The sequence below is a fragment of the Panulirus ornatus genome, chromosome 15 (genome assembly GCF_036320965.1).
Source record: "Panulirus ornatus isolate Po-2019 chromosome 15, ASM3632096v1, whole genome shotgun sequence".
Lineage (NCBI taxonomy): Eukaryota > Metazoa > Arthropoda > Malacostraca > Decapoda > Palinuridae > Panulirus > Panulirus ornatus.
The window spans coordinates 27571903-27589037 of NC_092238.1; the positions used below are offsets into that span (position 1 = coordinate 27571903).

General features: G+C 43.8%; 1 long non-coding RNA gene across 1 annotated transcript in view; it reads left to right on the plus strand.

Annotated features, from left to right (window-relative positions):
• The window catches only part of LOC139753604 (uncharacterized), a 108481-nt gene extending 91804 nt beyond the window's left edge, over window positions 1-16677 (plus strand). The window contains exon 4 of the long non-coding RNA XR_011713734.1: window positions 16498-16677. This is a non-coding gene — a long non-coding RNA (uncharacterized lncRNA). The remainder of the gene's footprint in view (window positions 1-16497) is intronic.
• The last annotated feature ends 458 nt before the right edge of the window (window positions 16678-17135 follow it).

The window sequence follows — 17135 nt, forward strand, 5'->3', positions numbered from 1 at the left end:
AGGCTTTGGTGGCGTAGCCTCTTCTTGCCCCCTCCCCACTCCGACCCAGCAGTTAGTAATATGATGGAAGCATTGTGTAATGATTAATATTAGACACATCGTCACTCAGAGCCCGCCCATCTGAAGGATGATGTGTGTGTGTGTGTGTGTGTGTGTGTGTGTGTGTGTGTGTGTGTGTGTGCCAGCAGGTGCTGCTTGTCTGATTGGCCAGCTTAGTAATGTGATATATGTTTTGAGGATGATATTATTTGGTGTGTGTGTGTGTGTGTGTGTGTGTGTGTGTGTGTGAGTTCGACGCATTTTTCTTATATCATTTTGTTCTTCCGTTTTCTTTCGTGGACTCTTTAACTCGCCGAAAACGACTGAACGACCCTGCAAAAAGGAGGACACGATCCCTTTTTGGTAATGATGGTCGGGCCTCTTGACCCCAGCCTTCAAGGGTCAGGTCAAAGACTGTGGCGCCACCGTGCACGAAGGGTCTCTCGCTCCCTCCGTCTCCCAAGGGGTCGTCCCGTCGTGTCCGAGGGCGGGTGTCGTTCCGTCGCGCTCGGCGGGAGGGTCGTCCAGTCGTGGTGGTCGTACAGTTGTCGCTCGCTTGTGGGCGATCAAGCCTCCCCAAACCCAAGCAACTTGTCAGGTTCTCTCTCTCTCTCTCTCTCTCTCTCTCTCTCTCTCTCTCAGATGACCATCCGCACCCAAACACACTCGCTTCCCCGCCTCCTCCTGCCTCCCTCCCCATCTCCCTCCTCTCTCCCTCCCTTTCTCTCCCCATCTCCCTATCTGGCCGAGTACCCATGTGATCAGGATTTGTCCTTTGGATTAACGATTATCCTCCCCGGTGGGTAATCTGACACTGACTGGCTAATCCCTCCTGATCCCTGACATGTGCTCCTCCCAATCCCTCGCCCATGTGATCTCTCTATCCCTAGTCACAGAAAACGTGAGGTTATCTTCCAGAAAACGAAGCTGGAAAATACTTTCATCTTTTTTGGAATATTTTTCAGCAAAGTCTTTTATTCTTTTTTTCATCGCTGTTAAACTTGTATTTGTTGAAAAAAGAGTGTTTAATTTTTCACGGAAAGGGACAGCGACTTCCCGTCTTAGATATTCAAATTCGTGATAAATTCATATGCTTGATGCGCATTTTTATTATCATTATAACGTCTGTTATATCCTTATTTGCAGACACTAACAGGCTGCTTGTTCAGCTCTCTTAATGCGTTTAAAAACATCGCTTACTGAAGAAGAGAGAAGGTTTGATTGATCTAAGTTATTAGATTTTTCGCGGTCATTAAGAATTCAAAATACACATCTGATTGGTCATTCGTAAGAACTGGTCCCAAAAGACTTAATCATCCAGTACAAATTGGCACCAGAGTTCCTATATGTTTGTATATTGGATGTGTGTGTGTGTGTGTGTGTGTGTGTGTGTGTGTGTGTGTGTAAGAGCGTTTGTTTGTATATGTTTGTTTGGCTGCAGCGCAGGCGTAATAAAACCCCGTGAGGTGGAAATATATATGGCACTTGTAATGAAACTTATTTCTCACATATATAACCTCGAGAGACGAGGACAAGTGCCCCCTCTTCCCTCAAGGGTAATCTGGTCTTTAGAAGCCGCCTCGTTAACCTTAGCTCTGTGTGATTTATGAATGTTGTATATCATCATTATAATTCGTAATTATCTTTCCCACTTCTCCTATTCCTTAAATCATCGCCTGGTGTTTTCTAAGGGATTAATAGCTTTTTCTTTCTCTTTTTTCTTTTTCTCCATTTGCATATTATCATTATCACATCCTATTTTTTAATTAGATCATCACTAATTGCTTTCTGGAGGTAATTGACTTTTCAAAATGTAATCCATCCATTTCCCTGAGTCAGAATTATGTTTGTAATGTAATCGTTCCTTGTTCTTTCCCTACTCTGAACCACGTGCATAGGTGTACAGTAGACAATCTATGAACCACGTACATAGGTGTACAGTAGACAATCTATGAACCACGTGCATAGGTGTACAGTAGACAGTCTATGAACCACGTGCATAGGTGTACAGTACACAATCTATGAACCACGTGCATAGGTGTACAGTACACAATCTATGAACCACGTGCATAGGTGTACAGTACACAATCTATGAACCACGTGCATAGGTGTACAGTACACAATCTATGAACCACGTGCATAGGTGTACAGTACACAATCTATGAACCACGTGCATAGGTGTCCAGTAGACAATTTATGTCATTTATAGTAAATGATGTATCGTGTCGTGCCCCTGTAGTCACACTATAAGAATAACTTTGTTAAATCTAGTTGATCGACCAGGCTTATGAATGGGGTCATGTGAAAGACGAATGATATGTATATGAATATGTAAGTCAGCGAAGCGATGCATATCAACCAAGTGTATAATTTTTCACGAGTCTTGGGAAATATGTGTATCAAGAAATGATTTTGCGTATTTCATGGAGAGATCATTTCTTCAAACTCAAATATACCGAACATTGTTTGATTTTTATGAGTAGAGATATGATATAGATAAAAAAAAAATGTATACGGATAGATAGATGAGACTTAACGCGTCATCATTTTGCGTATGCGATTTCCACAGCCGATCGCGGTGAAAACAAAGCGTTCGTCTCTTGAGCTGCGTATGTGGCCGATCGATAGTTCGTGTTCAATACTGTACCTGGCCGGATAATGTAGGCCTTCTTCCCAGGGTCTAAATCACTACCTCGGGCAGCCAACCTCAGGACTGGCTGGACACCTTCTCAGTACATACATAGTGACGAAGGTTACTGTGATGGAGCCGTCTGTATAGGTTAGGTGAGGGAATTTAATGTTACTGCCCTCCAGCAGATACAGACCATCAGGTCTCCTGTTACTTCAGTTTCCTGTGAACCCTCTTGTGTTAATGACTTCTTTCTTAGTTTTTGTACTGTTATTGATGGTGTGATTAATAGTTTCTTTTCGTCTGCAATTTTTTGAGGGGATTTGAGCTTTTCATATTAACTTTTTTTTCCTTTTTTGCGGTCGTTTTGTCTTTCTTCTTTCTGCCTTTTTTTTTTTTTTTTTTTTTTGTCTTGTGTATAATTCATTGGATGGTGAATGGCAGGGGGAAAATTGGTCGCTAGCGGCAGCGTTCGCTAGTTCAGTTATGAACTGCATTTTTTCCAGATTTTTTTGTAATGTCTTGTCCTTTTGAGCGTTTAATGATGAAATTTTTAAGATTACTTGAAAATAAATGTCAAATCAATTTTTTTTTTCAATTTGTAGACATTCTGACTCAAACAATGCCCCAGATTCCCCAGAAAGGGCTGAAGTATTAATGGGTTTATTCAATCATCTATTTATTCTTCTTATTCTATAGCTTGAATATCCATTATTGATTCCAGTGATTTTTTTAGTATGTCTTTGGGATGTAATTTTCAGTCTGTTGTATATATGTATTCATATAGGTATTCATATTAGTCACATGTCACATGCTTATCGCTGTGCGTTGATGGATTAAATGACATTTCTTTTTCTCATTTGGTTTTCCATAGCATAGTTGAAGTGTTGTCGTAATTTTGGACCATACCAGCCTGGTTCGTAGCTTTGGACCATACCAGTCTGGTTCATAGTTTTGGACCATACCACCCTGGTTCGTGGTTTTGGACCATACCAGCCTGGTTCGTAGTGTTGGACCATACCAGTCTGGTTCGTAGTTTTGGACCATACCACAACAGGTCGTACATGTGCATCGTACACAGAAGAGTCCCTCACAAAAAATGCACAGTTAATTTCATTAGTGCTGGCGTTGATGTATTCCTACAATAATATATGTATGGCTGTGTGTATACAGGTATGTATATTCTCAGTCAGTCATCACCCGTAAGGTAAAATTGTATACATATCCATATTAATGAACCTGTGTACCAGACCTTAACATGAACTCATTATATATATATATATATATATATATATATATATATATATATATATATATATATATATATATATATATATATATATATATATATATATATATATATATATATATATGTATTACTTTATTAACGACCCAGTGACTCTTCTACCCTTTACTGCTCTCTCTCTCTCTCTCTCTCTCTCTCTCTCTCTCTCTCTCTCTCTCTCTCTCCATACACTTTTCATCATTTCTCTTTTTTGAGCAACGAATTGGCTCTGCGACTCTCCATAGTTACGTTGTTTATCATCAGTTTAGTGCCATTGCATACCGTTTGTTTGCTAACCATCGCCGACCCGGACAGCTGAGCACAGCAGAACCCGCTCACCATAAAAGGTCGTCCTCTACAGGAGGGAGGAAAAAAAAAAGGGGGAGATCCTGAGAGGTGTGAAATTGATGGGAGCTTCGTGGTCCATCCCCCACGTCTGACTTCGCTAAATCAATTTTCTGTCGGACGCCCCAAGACGAATATGGTTTTGACGCTGCCTTTCTCCAACAAATTAATTCTATTTTGAAATTCTAGTCAGATGGAATGCTGTTGTTGTTGTTGTTGTTGTTTTTTTACGCTGACTTAAGGAACGTTGTTAAGGTAGGAGAGAGACACTTTGAGTGTCTTATCTGTCTTTTGAACAGAATACTCTCTTAGCTTGATGAGGTACGGAGCTTCGATTCAGGTATACGAAGCTTCGATTCACGTGTACGAGGCTTTGATTCAGGTACGCGAATCTTTGCTTCAAGTACACAAAGCTTCGATGCAGGTGCAGGAAACTTCTCTGCAGGTATACGAAGCTTCGATACAGGCACACGAAGCTTTGATTCAGTTATCCGAATCTTCCGTTGAGGTTGAATAACTGAAGGACAGCTTCTCCTCCCCTTGTTTTCCCATCGTGGGCGCGACTGGTAGAAAGGAATGCGGTGTAAGGAGAAAAATAATTCACCTTGGAGAAGATAAGGACTGAAAGAAGACACGTTCGTTGACGAGAGTAGAGCAAAGTCTCGAGGGAGACGAGGCGTGGTATACGTTGTGTGGAACAGCTTCACGGTGCTGTGATGTGTGGGGCATATAATGGGAAGCAGGTTTATATTACAGTGAAGGAAGACGGCCATGTAATATTGCTGTAATGACTGAAGCCTCTCTCATAAGGTTAGGTGTTGTGATGTGAGGGTATCACTCCTTCAGAAGGGGCGGGTTGTATTGTGAGTGACGAGCTGTTGTGATGTGAGAGAAGCACTCCTTCAAAAAAAAAAAAAGGGTAGGTTGTATTGTGAGTTGTTGTTGATAGGGGATTTCTATGAAACACAGACTTGCATGGAAGGCTGACTGGGGTGTAGTGTGGCAGATGATGTAAGGCTAGGGCGAGTGGAGTGTAGTGTGGCAGATGATGTAAGGCTAGGGCGAGTGGAGTGTAGTGTGGCAGATGATGTAAGGCTAGGGCGAGTGGAGTGTAGTGTGGCAGATGATGTAAGGCTAGGGCGAGTGGAGTGTTGTGTGGCAGATGATGTAAGGCTAGGGCGAGTGGAGTGTAGTGTGGCAGATGATGTAAGGCTAGGGCGAGTGGAGTAATCAGTACAATCGGGAGGTTATGAATCAACAAGCGAAGCGTTTCACGCATGTTTGGAACATTTTGAAATGAGACGTGTTTTGCAGCAGTGAGCGAGGCGTTCCGCGACCTGTCGTGCAGTGGGTGAAACAGAGTGAAACGGAACGCAAGGTGGAACATACCGCCTGGAAACATGGTGTGCTGTGGGGTATGTGGTGAGAATGGGTGTTGTGTGGGCTTTAGGGTGAGGGGTTGGGGTTGGGGCCTGTTCGTTAGTGGGTTGGAGGTGAAGGGGAAAGGGGGGGGGGGGGAGTTAAACGCATGCCCACTAACGTGGGTCATCATCATAATGACCTCGTCAGACCCGCCCCTTAGCCAGCTGACCTCACTAAACCCCCCACCCCCCCACACCCCCCGGGTTACTCATTGTTGCCCCTGAAATGCAATTGGTCTTCTCTCGGCTGCAGTGGGTCTTTCCAAGGCTGTATTGGGGGGTCCTTGCACGCGGCTGTAATTGTTTCCCTGTATTCTGTATTATAGGGACCATCCGAGACTATATTGGGTCATTTCAGTCCCGTAATGGGATCCCCCTTTTCAAAGCTGTACTGGGTCATTTCAAGACGTTATGACCTGCCGGGAACCTCTCGACTCTTGTGCGTATGATGCAGCATTCGGGGTTTTGATGGCGGAGTCGGGAGGGTGAAGGGTAAAGGGAGACATTAAAAAAGGGAGGAGGGGCGCTAACCACCATCACCATTAACCATTAATGCGACTCGTTATCACCAACACGCGAATGGCCGACAGGTTGCACCTCTTTTGAGGTCAGGGGAGCTGCCGATGTCCCGCCCACCCTGACCTGCCTCCATGTCTTCCCCACACACCCACGCCCACCCTGACCTGCCGCCCTGTCGTCCCCACCCACCCACGCCCACGCTGACCTACCGCCCTGGAGTACTCACCCACGCCCACTCTGACCTACCGCCTTGGAGTCCCCACCCACGCCCACGCTGACCTACCGCCCTGGAGTACTCACCCACGCCCACTCTGACCTACCGCCCTGGAGTCCCCACCCACGCCCACTCTGACCTACCGCCCTGGAGTACTTACTCACGCCCACTCTGACCTACCGCCCTGGAGTCCCCACCCACGCCCACTCTGACCTACCGCCCTGGAGTCCCCACCCACGCCCACTCTGACCTACCGCCCTGTCTTCCACGCTCACTCCGACCTACCGTCGTGTCTTGCCCGCCCACACTGAGCATCCGCCCCGCCCACAGTGACCTTGACCACCCTGTCTCCTCTCCCGTCATTCTCATCATTATTTCCGCATTTTTTCCCAATTCCTCCTCATTTATTTCGTCTTTGTCCGACGACACATTACCTTCCAGTTCGGCTTTGATTCCTTTATCAAACACGCTATTCCTTCTTTCATTTCCTTCCTCTTCGTGCATTCATTCCTCGTACTTCTGCTCAAATTTCTTTCTTTCTTTTCAGCTGTTTTTCGCCTTGCATCGATATAGTTCCTCGTTTTCTTTCTTTATTATCCTTCTTCTTTCTTCGTCCTTTCATCCCATTTTCTAACATTCTCTTGTCGTTTTTATTTCTACGTGTATGTTTGCTTCATTTCTTTGTCCACCCTTTAATTATCTTCGCCGTTCTTCCATATTATTTTCTAAGTCATTAAAGTCCTTCTTAATTGTTTCGTTTCAGCTTCTTATTTACCACCCATTCTCTTCATTCTATCCATATCAACTTCCTTCGTCCTATTTTTCTCATTTCACTTCTACGGGAATAGATGAAGGCAGCAAGTAGGAATATGTACATGTGTGTATGTCTGTGTATATGTATATGTATGTTTATGTTGAAATGTATATGTATGTACCTGTGCGTGTATGGGCGTTTATGTATATACATGTGTATGTGGGTGAGTTGGGTCATTCCTCGTCTGTTTCCTTGCGCTACCTCACTGATGCGGGAGATGGCGATTAAGTATAATAAGAGAAATATATATATATATATATATATATATATATATATATATATATATATATATATATATATATATATATATACAAGGATAGATAGTGTATAGAGCTATAGGGATAAAATAGTTTTAGATATGGATGAGACATAATCTTCTATCAGATTACTCACATATTTAACTAATCTATTCATCTCAGTCATTCACGAGCCTTTAATTTCCTTAAATTGGTCTTTAACGACGTCAACGATAGATGACGTCACGACGTCATCAGGGACACCTGCTTCGACCCGCTGACGACGTCATTCATCAAAAGTGTAATGAGGCCACGCCACTCATCCCCTCCCCCCATCCCATGGCAGTGACCTGAGGCCGGATATATGTGGGGACGGGCAGACAGGTGTGTGTGTGTGTGTGTGTGTATGTGGAAGGCCTCTCCCACAAGGTCTTGCTTGGTCAAGGCATATTACAAACTATTGACCTAGGTCTTGCCTCACCCTAGGTCTTGCTTCATTCTGGGTCTTGCTTCACCCTGGGTCTCACCTCACCCCCGGTCTCGCCTCACCCTAGGTCTTGCTTCATTCTGGGTCTTGCTTCACCCTGGGTCTCGCCTCACCCTGAGTCTTGCCACGCCCTGTCTCTTGCCTCACCCTCTGAATTGCCTCACCCTATGTCTTGTCTCACACTTTGTGTCTCGTCACCCAGTGTCTCGCCCTGTATCTTCACGCCTCGGGTTCTGCCTCACCCTTGATATATTCAAGGTGTTTACAGAGGTAGCCATACTACATTCGCTCCCGAATATCGACTCTCTCAGATCTTCATACCAATATCAAAAGGAGACACGAGTTTGTTTGTTTGTTTGTTTGTTTGTTTTTGCCGTGTTTTATAGTTATCAAACTACGACGAAGCTAAATTTTTCTCCTTGCGTCATGGCTATCGTAGTATGTAGAAGTTAGAACGAAAGGGCGTTCAAGGGAGAGACTTGCGAGCCTGTTCGAGAGCTCCATAAGGCAAGTTGAACCTCCTGTGGTGTCCCTGAGGGAGGTGTGGTGGGTGTAGGGAGGACGCTCGTTACGAGGCCATTACCACCTCGTCAGACCTGAAAGGAACCAGTTGGGAATTTGGGTTCCTGATGACCGCTGAGCCAACGAGGTTGTTCAGTGAGTAGTTGGTTACGGCGGATTACCGGGTGGTTCATGATGGTTAATCTAGGCAGTATTTAGTCCTATATTATCAATCATCATATGTAGTGCTGATTCGATAGTTGAACATCCTAAGAGCAACTGTATTCATCAAGCTGTGTATGCTAATTAGCTGGTTTAATGTACTAAGCCAGCAGTATTAAACAGGCTTTGTATGTTGGTTAATTTAACATCTCAAGCCCTTATTCTTCACCCAGTATATGCTAATTAGCTGATTTACTGCCCCAAGCCCTACTGTATTAATCAAGCCATATATGCTAGTCATCTGATTTAATATCCCAAACTCTATAGTATTAATCGACCCCTATATGCTAATCAGTTGATTTAAGATCCTAGGAAGTGTGTTAGGAAGGACAGGTATGATCTAAGGCGATGGATTCGGATATTAAGAATGTAAGTGATCGAGGAGCAGACAGAGAGTCTATGATCGCTCTTGGTAGAACGTGGAGAGAGACGGAACCTCTTCCTCAAACCATCGTCTCCCAGATCACTCTCCGTCGTCCTGTCCAATCACTGAACCACCCAACCAAGGGCCATTTTGCTCTTGTCACCGTTGACAAGAGGTCAAGCTGGGCCACCGGCGGGGAGGTCAAGCGATGGGGGAGGATGGGGTGTGGAGCGTTTTCTGTAGGGCGGGGGGAGGCCCTAGTCACCGCTTACTGCCGGTTAGGAGAAACAAGCAGGGCGCGTAGATTAAACAGACCGCTGGCTACAGGTAGGGTCATGAGGAAGAGTCAACCACCCCCCTTTTTTTGAGGGGGGGGGAGAGGCCAAGTCTTCACCCTCCTCCACCCCGTATGTTGTGGGGGGGGGATTATGAGGAGGGAGAGGCGAGGAGGTGAGGAGTGGGGTGAATGGCTTCAAAATCCCACATAGGTGCTAAATGTGTTGGTAAGTAGGATCGGAGATGGTAATAAGTCATTGATGTCCACCTCCGTTGCATCTCAAAATGACCCACTGGTACGTCAAGACAGTCAGGGGGGGATAATGTCGTGTCGTTTACTCACACACGTGTTTTGCTGCATACATACATACATACATACATACATACCTCATACATACGTAGTTACATATGTATTGCATGGATGACGTGGATAACATCAGACATTGCACTCATCACTGTCAGTGGACGGGAGGGAGTGCAGTACAGTCACGTTGCGGACCCATCTCGTTCCATAAGGAGTCCATCATTACCCTGCTCCTGAGTGGAGTACACAGCCTCGAAACTACAGTAACACCCCCAAAAAGGCGTGTAGGTCCTGGGGTTGTATTATCATTGTCGTGGATAACACGAAGCCCAGAGGTTATGAGGAAGTGAAGACTATACGTAAAAGTAACTGCTGCTGTTTTCCACGAGTGAAGCGACCTAGTCTCTTGTTCATTTATCTAAGACCACTCACACACAAGACCTATCATGGGTGGTGATTAACGGAGCCAGTTGGATGACATTATGATAATGATTACGATAATGACCGCTGTGAAGGGAGATGATGATGACGAGAGAAACTGATAGAGAGAAAATTGCGAAAGATGATAAAAGATAAGAGAGTTGCAACTTCATAGGATCCCTCTGTGGTCGACGGCCTTACAGATGATCAGGAGCTTCCTTAAGATGATACTTACAATGCAAGACGCGATTTGACAGTTCGTAAAATTGGCTACGCGAGCCTCATACCGACACCAGCATTAACGTCGGGTTTGTCAATGGTGTTAGACAGTCTGTAGCGGCATTCCACGACATGAAACGGTGTGACTTCATCGAGACTTATAAAAGAATCGTCTCCCATGCATGGACAAGCAGCCCGTCGCTGAGTGACGTTGAAAAGCAGATGACTTACGTTTCTGCTTGCTATTCGCTTCGCCATTTCACTTCCAGTTCGGGAATGGAGGTCACCATCCCAGGGAGTAACCGAGAAAGGATTGTCAGGTATCCATCCGACCACACAAATTGCCTCAGCATCGCCACTCCCAGCCCCACCTCACGTTGCCTCAGCAACAACACATCCATGTTGTATCACCCTACGCTGAAAAAAAAACCCAAACATCTCCATCACAACTTGGAATTTGACTCCAGTCTGCGAATATAGATGCGTAAAATGAGACAAAGAAACAGTTACCATGGTGCCCCCTCATACCAGGCAGCTCCCAGCCCCACACATAAAACTGTTGTTCGCTTTCGTGTGTCGGTTTATTCTGTATCTCATAACATCCGGCTGTGTTTGTACAATAATCAAGTCTTGTGAATGTTGTCACGAACAATCATAACAGAATGGTTGTGAGATCAGCTTGTGAGGTTAGGTCTCTTGTTGAACAATGTAGCTTTAAACTTCCGCTGAAAAAAAAAGAAAAAAAAAAGCGAGTTAGGATTTAACGGGAGGTATCAACAGATTCTTGATCTATGCTTAAACGATGAGAATCAGAATCACTGATTCTTCACCATGATATATTGTGCCGTATTTCCACACACTTACTCATATTCTTGCCAGTAAAGAACTGAGAAGATAATGTGTCCAGCGAGGAGTTATTAATGAGGCAGAGCTGGGCTTTGAGAGGATATCCGAGGCTGCCACTCGTTCTGAGTTGATCTAACATCTAACTTCCTAATATTCAGACATTGATGTACAGCCTAACTCAAACTCCTACATTACCTTTGAACAATTGAAGGACGTGAACTCTTCCTGAACAATTGAAGGACATGAACTCTTCCTGAACAAAAATGTTTCTTTTTTTTTTTTTTTTTTGAAGTGTCATATAAGAGGACATCTTTCACATGCCTTAGGATTTAGTGTGATAAGTGTTCAATGAGGTGATTGTTTTGAACTGTTACAAAACAGCTCATTAAAGATATTGATTCCAAGATCCGTGTTCTGATGCGTCCACTTTATCTCCAGTTCAATCGACGTGGTCAGGTCAGCCCAGGTCACAATATTGAGACAACAGTAATCACCCCAGTGGCTTCAAGATAAAGGGTTAATGAACTTGTGGTAGTAGATTGTTAAAGAGGTGAAGTAATCAGAGTAAATGGTCTCGAAAAATTCGAAATTTGTTCTCGAGGAAAAGTGACTTCAACGCTGAATGCTGGAGTGATCTGTTATTGCAGTGTCAACAGTATGTATACACATCACCGAGTTATAAACTTCTATATAAACTTGCATTTGATATATATATATATATATATATATATATATATATATATATATATATATATATATATATATATATATATATATATATCCTTGGGAATAGGGAGAAACAATACTACCGACGTATCTCCTGTGTGTCGTAAAATAGGTGACCAAGAGAGGCTGGAGTTAAAGGGACAGGAAGATCCTCCCCTCCTGTATCACCTTCCTAAAAGGGGAAGGAACAGAGGAAGGAGCCACGCGAGGATATGTCCTCAACAGGTCAGTCATCTGTCCCTGGCGCCAGCTCCCTAATTTGAATATTACCTAATGTAGAATTCATCATGAACAGAATACATTTGAAGAAAGTGACCAGTTTGGTGAGCAGCTAAACCTGCCGAAAAAAAAAGAGAGAGAAAGAAGATGGAACGTAATCTTGTGCCGAGAGAATTAAGCACATAATCACTGGGTAAATGTAATTGATCACTGGTTAATGTAATTGATTAATAGGTTGATGTGATTAGAGATTATTCGCTTAAATTGTTCAAGGTGAGAGAGGAGGGAAGTGTGAGGGAGGAAGGGGGAACAACTCACTCTAATTGGAGGGAGGGGGGGAGAAATCCCTCCCCCTCTCTCTACCACACTATCCCCCCCATACACACACACACACACACACACACACACACACACACACACACACACACACACACACACAGTAATTAGTATTACCTAATTACACAGATCAAGAACCTGTCTGCTGTTCTTTTCCTTGTGTTTTGTCATTAGCATTTGCAATTATAACTACATTCCAACGTCAGGTCGCTCCAAACCTCTCTCTTTTTTTATCATTTATTTATATGTTTTCTTACTCTTTCAGTGATGTTCTTCGTAACTGCTTCAGGACCTGAACTGTCTTTGTGGTTTATACAAAGAAAATTGTAATTGTTGCTGATAACTATGCATTGTTGTTGTTGTTGTTGTTTTTGTTGTTATTGTTGTTTGTGCATTTCTATATCTTTACTGGATTCAGTTATTTTTCAGTTATCGTTATCTCTACTTCTGTATCGTATTATTTCATCAGTGCATTTATTTCCTTATTCATTCGCTTATCTCTCTTCATTCATTGGTTTCTGTATATATATATAATTCCATATATCACTTAATTCACTTTCCATCTATCTTATTTTCCTTCATCTATTCATTCATTAGCTTTCCTCACTTTCCATCTATCTCATTTTCCTTCATCTATTCATTCATTAGCTTTCCTGACTTTCCATCTAACTTATTTTCCTTCTATTCATTCATTAGCTTTCCTCGCTTTCCATCTATCTTATTTTCCTTCATCTATTCATTCATTAGCTTTCCTCGCTTTCCATCTATCTTATTTTCCTTCATCTATTCATTCATTAGCTTTCCTCACTTCCCATCTATCTTATTTTCCTTCATCTATTCATTCATTAGCTTTCCTCACTCTCCATCTATCTTATTTCTTCGTCTGTTTACGTATTTCATTTCCATGGACCTTGCGTCTGTCTCTTCCTTGACCTTCCTTACCCCACACCGCTTGTCCCTCCCTGCCGACCTGGGGTGACCTGACGGGGAACCAGGCGGGTCAGGGAGTTGACCTCCTGGGAGCTGTAAACAGCTTACTGAGGTCATCAGGTCCTCTTCAAGACCCAGTGCTAATTGGTAATGAGTCGTTCGAGTGGCCAGGGGAGTGGGGATGGGAAGGGGGGGGGGATTGGATGCATGTTCGTTTGTGTGGCGATTTTCGGGTCGCTTTGAAGGTTCGTTTGGCCGGAAAATGGCTCGAAATGAGCCATGTCGTTCGGATGCTACTTCATCTGAGGTGGTTTTCAAAAGGGGTTAATTATCCGGCGGATGACCCTGAAATGCTACGAGGGGTCGGGGGTAGGGGATGGGGGGGGGGGGGGGGGGGCGAGCGTCACACAGTTGACGAATGGTTGAGATCACTGTTGTGACTCTCCTAACGAGGCTGTTAGGGGATGAGGGAGGGGGGGGGGGGAGGTGGACCGTGGGATTCAATTGTTCGTTAGTGGCGGCCTCTCTCTCTCTCTCTCTCTCTCTCTCTCTCTCTCTCTCTCTCTCTCTCTCTCTCTCTCTCTCTCTCTCTCTCTCTCTCTCTCTCCCGTGTTTTAAGACTGTAGTTAGCAGCGCTGGTGAGAGAGAGAGAGAGAGAGAGAGAGAGAGAGAGAGAGAGAGAGAGAGAGAGAGAGAGAGACTGACTGATGGTTTTCAGAGGTCATCGCTCGTTTGAATGTCTACACTTTAATAGCAGTTAAGTGGTTGGATGTGCTGGTTCTCTCTGTTCCTCTGTAGCCTTCTGTTCCACTCACGCACGCACGCACACACACACACACACACACACACACACACACACACACACACACACACGTCTGTGTAATAACAAGTTCCAAGTCTCGCTTTACCTATAATTTCTATTCATTATTCGTTTCCACTGTCATTTTGACGCTATCCATCCTCCTTCTGTGTCATTTGATTCAATTTTATATCATTTGCGTGATTTCATTTTTCTAGTGTCTGTGCTTAAAGCCTCTTGCCTACATGTCGCTCTTGTCTCTTTGTATTTTCGTCTCGTTTTACGATAGATTGCCTCTCATTTCACGATAACGTCTCATTTTACGATAGGTTAGGTTAGTCATTACGATAGATTACGTTACTTTCGCTTCTGCCTTCTGTCCCGTGTTTCCCCCCCTTTTTTTTATTTCTTTACATTCATGATACAGAGTTGTTTGAGGCAACTCTGAAAAAAATATGAAACGATCTCAAACGGACTGAAGCATAGATAAACCAATTTACCAATGAGGACGCTTTTTACCGAGCCGTTCATATTGGTAAGGTCCATTAATGAGCAATACAGCGTATGATCACCTAAAGAAAAGCAGACTCGGTGCAAAGATAAAGATAGAGAAGATAAGGAAGTTGACCAAAGACTAGCTTTGCAGGCCCAGCAATGCGCGTGATAACGAGCTAGTCAAAGACTCGGGTGAGGACAAGTGTAAAATTGAGAGGGGAAGTGGGGGGAGGTACGCCGCTATGCATCAACAGAGGCGAAACTCGTAATGCAGTCAACTGGTTTGTGGGTCTTATGCGATGGAATTCACAAACCATTACTTTGATAATCCTTAAAAGAAAAAAGAATAGGTTCCCACTCTTCGTTTTCCATAGTCCAATTCCCATTTTCTTATTCGGGCCTGGGTCCTCGCAGTCACCTCGCTTTTTGATGGACCAACTCCCATTTTCTACTTCCTATTTTTTCTTTTTTTGAGGTTATTTTCTCACCTGCATCATCTTGAGTGAATTCATCCACTTCTTGCTAATTACTCGCTAGTTAGTTATCATCTATTATCCGGGGACCAATAATTACCTGTCAATATTCAAGAATGAATTATAAAGTGATAGATGCTTGCCATCTGTTCGTCTTATTTTCTGCTAATTCCTCACTGACAAATTACCCACGTCATATATAATTACCTGCGATGATGATTATTATTACGCTGATTATGATTATCATTACGATCAACTTGATTATCCTCTTGTACGAGTGTTTTGTTCGCGTCCGGAGTAAATAGTGATTTACTCGATATCCTTTAGGTCGAAATCCCCGTCGAGAGTTTTAGCGAAGACCGCTCTTAAGACGCGAGGACGGACGATTTTAAACCTTTCTCTCTCTCTCTCTCTCTCTCTCTCTCTCTCTCTCTCTCTCTCTCTCTCTCTCTCTCTCTCTCTCTCTCTCTCTCTCTCGGACGCGCAGGCAGGCAGGCCAGTACGCGTCAAGTGACTCGCCCGGGTGAAAGTCCCCCACCCCCCCAACCTCCCCCCCCGGAGAGACGCCCTTCGAGGTTATGCACCATCGTTTCCTCCCGAAGGACAGCTGCATACGGGGGGGGGGGGGGTAGGGGGCGCCCCCTCTTTGAGCCAATGATTTATGCATCCGAATCATGAGCAAGCGTGTGTTTAGCTATGCAAATCATGTATGATGGAAATTACACACGCCTCTTGGCCACAGTGGGACGGCGGACGAATGGTTGGTTATATATTACATTACGAGGGTTCGAAACCCGAAAGGTAAAAGGGGGGGTGTCAGGCCACACATCGAAGAAGACGGTGAGGAACCGGTGGATCATCAGGATCTTAATGAATCAGAGCGGTAGGTAGGTAATTTGGCCAGACGCGCTGGAGGATGAATCATGGGTGTTAATGAGGATGAGAAAGACCCAGGTGAATATATCACGAAGCAATGAAATACTAAAAGAAAACTGAAAATAACTGGTCTTTTTTTTTCATTCTTCTTTTCTTTTTTCAAATCTGGGAATTTTGTGTGGGTGTTAAGAGGTTTGAATTAAGAAATCCGGGTTTTCTTTTTTCCCTAATGTTACCTTAATAGTAAGTGGGTCTTAGAATGGCATTTGCATAGAATGTATATGAAACTTTTCAAAGTCAAGTGGACCATCATACACCAAAGGCGTTGATCGTATCAGTGTCTTGATTTGTGTTGTTGTCCACAAAGGATAGCATTTAATACATACAATGATTTCTCTGTGTAGACCAACATTGAATCTAGGTATCCTCTGCATTCATCTTACATACGTACAGATAAGGGCATGTTGTGTTATTCCTATTATAGAACTCGTCTTCCTTACAGGCCTGGCTTTGTGTCTGTGATGATCGCCAACCATTTTTGTACTCCGAGTAAAAGAAGAAGAAAAAGAATAAAGCTATTGATAGGAAACTATTTTTTTTAAGACCATGTTTATGAACGAGGACACAACTCCCCAATCAAGTAGATTACGACCTTAGAAATATACCAACAAAAGCCAGCAAAAGCCAGTATCAGTGCTCTTTTTTTTTTTTCCCTGAAAAAAAAGGAGATTCGTTCCCAGTGAAAAAAAAAAAAAAAAGAATGGTGGGGTATTGAATGTTCACCTTCTACGATAACACGTATCAACAAGAACCCACCTCCTCATGATTGCCGGTGTGGTTGGTCCGGACATGAAGGTTTGATTGGTATCTTTCTTGGGAGGCGGTGGGTGGGTGGTGGAGGCCAAGTGTAAACTGATTGCATCCTTTGATTGTAAACCTTCTGATTGTAACTGCTGATTGTGGAAGGTGATTGTATCTGTACTACGGGGAGGGTGTAAGATGTACAAGGTGGGAGGGGGTATGTGGGAGGAGGTGGGAAGGGGGGTGTGTGGGTTGGACAAAATGTAGTGGGGCGTTGAGGAAGACCTTTCTAAATGGGTTGTTCGTCATTACGAGAGGCTCATAAAGCAAACGTCCCGC